General features: G+C 40.0%; 1 long non-coding RNA gene across 1 annotated transcript; it reads right to left on the minus strand.

Annotated features, from left to right (window-relative positions):
* Window positions 1-815: 815 nt before the first annotated feature.
* Window positions 816-3,088, minus strand: LOC119150083. The gene is made up of 3 exons (XR_005104937.1): window positions 2,222-3,088; window positions 1,814-2,007; window positions 816-1,000 (listed from the first exon to the last, which is right to left on the minus strand). It is a non-coding gene; the product is annotated as an uncharacterized LOC119150083 (long non-coding RNA).
* Between the last annotated feature and the right edge of the window lie 1,510 nt (window positions 3,089-4,598).

Consider the following 4,598-nt stretch of genomic DNA (forward strand, 5'->3'; position numbering starts at 1 on the left):
GAAGTTAAAATTACAGTTGAAAACAAACAAGTATCAAATGTCCCTAACAGCTTCCAAAGAGGGGGGTGTTGGTTTGGTTTTTTTTTTAGGGAATATTGGACTTCCTTTGCCTGTTTATACTTCTGTAGGAGTTCAACAACATTTGCACAAGATACTATTTGTTTATACACAATCTGACAAACCTGGTAATTTGCAAACAGTGTATTTTTAATTATAGTAGGTGCTTTGGCTATTTATGTATTTGAGCAGCTTGAGCTAAATTGAGAGCTAAATAAAACCAATGAGGCAGGAAAGTCCAATTAAAAGTACATTAATCAAATGCCCCCCAAATGCCTTTTCTCTCTCATAGGTATTGTTGCACTTTATGTAGAGTGCCTGTTTGATGTCAATTGTCCTTCTGCATCTAATGCAGTATCTTGTTCAGTCAGTGTGTGGTAATAAATGTAATTGTCAAGTGCCTGGTTTTGGATACTGCATTTTATATTTTTGTAGGTTTTATAGTTCATTTAAGTTTTAAGCCATTCTTCTTGTTAAGATTAATTATAGCCAAGAAAAAAAAGGTAAATGGGAATTTGACCACCATGTTAGGAAATTGATGTTTAAAACACAGGCTGCTTTTGATCTACCATAGTTGCAGTAGACTATCTTCTCATCTTCACTGGAATGAGTATGAGTTAGACTCTGTTGGTTTTCACATAAAATTCAAAATGGAAAAATGCTTCAACAGAACACTTGAAATTTGTTCCCTTGATATCTGATGAACAATATTAGCTTGACTCAGCTTCTAGTATAATGCCATCAATCAAGAATAGGTCTGTGGGAGCTCATATGAAAAGTTTATTTTCCTGCACTGATGCACCTCTCAATACAGAAATGAGGACTTGCAGTTGTTCTGAAACACAGATTAGTAGCCAAGAAGTCTGAGGGTTGGACACAGAATTCCACTTTGCTTCATTGCAGCATCTTTATATGGTGCCAGGTAAGACTTTTAGGACCAGACCTCAAAAAGGAAAGAAAAGGGCAATTAAAACAGGACTCACACAGAATTTAGGATCTGAATCTGTTCTATATATAACAGAAGACTATAGAGAAAGAAACAGAAGACTCTCAGAAAATTGTACATCAAGTTAAAATATTTCTTTCTCCATACAGGGCTGGAAGCTCCTGAGAGGAGTGATGGGAGTTTAAGTTGTCTCGAGCTGGAGAGAGATCTGGAACCAGTGTTTGGGTTAGGTTGCTCACTGTTAGGCAGATGTAAAAGGTGAGTGCCACAGCCTTCTCTTTGGGTGAGAAAGAGGGAGAGAGCCGTCCTTTGAGTGAAAGGGGTGTAGGAGTCTGCCTGCAGAGGCTGAGCTGTGGGTGCCACCGTCTCTGTGAGGCTGGGAACCAGCGGAAGGGTGGGATTGCAGCCACACATGCTGTACTCATCACCTCCTGTGTGCTCGCGCTGCCTGGTGCTGCACTGTAGGTGACAGCTTTAGACAGGTGCCTGAAAGCAGGTTCCACCAAGTTCATCCTTTGGATCCCTTCCTGAGCTACACCGCCGTGGACACATCTGCCTCCAGTTCCAGCTGAGCCAACCAAAGACACTTCACTCCCTAGCCAGCTTCTCCCACCCTCATTCCCCTTTGCATACCCCTCCAACACAGACATACCTCCCTTTCTCTCCCTTTCCCTCCCTCTTTGCACCAGAGGCTTCCATCCTCCTCAGCCTCCCAGCTGAGCTGCTTGTAAGACATTCCTGACAACAAGAGCCAAGTTAACGAAGGCCTAAATTAATTCTGCCCATGCCATCCCGGATAACTGCACTTACGACAACCTGAGGAGGGTTCATATGAGCAGGTCACATAGATGGCCCTGTAGGCAGCCCTGCCAGTGACGAAAAAGTCCTCATGGACAGAAGAAGGAACATTCAAATAAATTTTGGTATGAGACTTAAAGGTATTGCTTCACACAGGTGTCAAACCTGGGCTCGTCTTTAATGTTCTTCTAGCAATAACCATTTTGCTGCGCAGGAAAAAAAGAAAAAGCAGTCTGTTCATTATTTCTATTCAAATGACTTACACAACTGCTTGCAAGAGCTGAGTATTCAATAGCATGCAATAACATTAACTACTGATTTTCCCTTCAGTGAGAGGATTTTCAGGAGGTAACTTCTGACTTCTGAATTAAGTTAAAGGGGCTTCATCATAAAATTTTATATAACTAGTGATGCAATTACCTTTGGTGGTTGCATTGCCATAGAATATTTATAACTGGAGAAATAGCATCCCATGTTAAGCTGAGCCTGCTGTGCAAGAAAGAGGGTTTACTGGAGTACGTGTTCAATATACATAATAGATACCATTTCACAGGATTAAAAATGTAGACTCCTCAACAGTAAATTTAAGCTTTCTGACTGGCTTTTCCTAGTTATCTTTAGCATCTTATAAGTAGTTCAGAGACCATGGTGTCTGTGTTCCCTGGTTACAGAGCACGGAAACTGGACAAGTTTAAGGACAATAGCCCTGAATAACAAAGCTTGAATGGCACTTTCAATTCAAAAAGCCCTTAAAGCAATGACTACAAAAATCTGTGAAGAAATAACAAGGCAAGATCATTATCAAAGAACTTTCTTTCACTATAGGAAATTCTAAATCAAAAAGACAGGTAAATTGTGTCCTTAATGAAGAGTAAATAAAATATGTTCAGGTATATGATTGCCTTTTTCATTAGTAATGCTTCTGTACAATCTGATGTGTATTAAAAACATGAAAAAAAAGAGCTTGATAGCACTTTATGCCTTGGGTTAATTTGTTTAAATTTGAAATATTGTACTGAACTAAAATTAAAAACATATGCTCTGTGCATATGTTATGCAGACATGAAACATTTTATACATGAAGTATGGCAGATAGATACTCTTCTTATAAGTAAATGAAGATGTTTTTAAAAATGTATATCTGATTTCTTTCTAGGGATATGCAGGCTAAGCAAATGTGCCTTGCCTTAGTGCTGCTTTAGAAGCAGGCTCATAGAGAACCTTGAATCAAATATTTCATAAAAACCTCTGACACTCAATAAGATATGTCAGAGTAGCTTTTAAGTTTATTTTCTTATTGCTATGTCTTGAAGAAATACCAAGAACACTGGCAAATGTTACACACACACACATATATATATAAACACATTCTGCCTCCTAGCAGAAAATAGAGTTTGTTGCGTATTTATAAAGCACTACATCCATTCCTCCAGCCTTCCAGCAAGGCAGTTTGATTTGTGTTTTGCAGAAAGGGAAGACTGAGGGACCAAGAAGTTAGGAGGACTTGCCCAAAGACACGGAGCGGGTAAAATAACAGAAGCAGAAAGAAAACAGAAAAAACCTGACTGCTTAACTCCCACAGCAAATGAATAATTCTCTCCAGTGCTATTATTGAATTATAACAGAGAGTCTTATATTCTCAATTTTCTTACCTCCAGTAGGATTCCCTTATTGTCCAGTACTGTTTCACTGCTTAATTACCTCAACAGTAATTAGAGGCAGGAACCCATTCCTCAGCCTATAAAATCCTCCTGTCTTTAAACTGAAGTAAGAAAGAATCACTTAAATAAGAGAAAACCCAAAATCAAGATTTCTGTGACCAGGAAAATAAACACTGTATGAGGCAATTACTGAGCAACACGCGCCACACATGGCTGTAGGCTTCAGCTGCGGGTTGGTTTTCCTTGTCCAGACATAAAAAATGATACCTAAACCCAACATGAATTAAAGAAGTCAAAATAAAATTATCATCTCACAGAATAATTCACTTCCCACAGGATTTTCTGAACCTTGCACTGTAAATCAATGTTCTCAGTGTGCCTGGAAACTTTACTCTCTCAAGAGGCTCCTTGGCCATCACACTACTTTATTGAACTTGGCTATCCTGGTAATAACATGCCCTCCCACAATACATGCACTGTTTTATTTGGCCTGTAGACCTGTGGGACTCATTCCTTTTCCAAAATCCTAAGTTATGGGGTCGTGTACTGATTATAGAGCATAGCCAAGGGTCTAAATACTAAATTTAGTGTTTAGATTAAATAAGAGGAACTAAAATTACAGTTTCTGAGAACATATCAATAGGATCTAATCCCGTTGCTTGATTCTTGATTGCCAGGTGACTCCAGTCTATATTTAAAAACAAAACCCTAAAAGTTTCAAAGTGGACTAAGTGCAGTCTTCACGGTCAGCCGGTCTTCAAACCTTGGCCTGTGCAGGGCTGTATGTCCATGTCAGGATCCTGGCTATCTCTGCCACTGGCTGTGTCCACCTTGTTCCTTGGCAGAACTTTCCTGGCAGCGTTTTGAGCTCCAGGCTATGACCCAGCACTAGGCATCTGTTCTTCTAGGCAGACTTGATTCAGCTGAAGCCCTAGAAGCCTACTGCTGTGTCTGTTCCTGAGGCAAGCAATATGAGGACTTTTTAAAGGAGGTCCCACTCTTGTCTTCTCTCCCCATCTCAGGCCAGGTTTTCTCCCCCTCTTCTGGACCACGGCGATTGGGACAACTGGAAAAACTGTGGAGAAAGCTCTGCCTGATCACATGGCAGACAACTGCTCACTGGAGAACATTAAACG

The sequence above is a fragment of the Falco rusticolus genome, chromosome 6 (assembly GCF_015220075.1).
Source record: "Falco rusticolus isolate bFalRus1 chromosome 6, bFalRus1.pri, whole genome shotgun sequence".
In the NCBI taxonomy this organism is placed as follows: domain Eukaryota; kingdom Metazoa; phylum Chordata; class Aves; order Falconiformes; family Falconidae; genus Falco; species Falco rusticolus.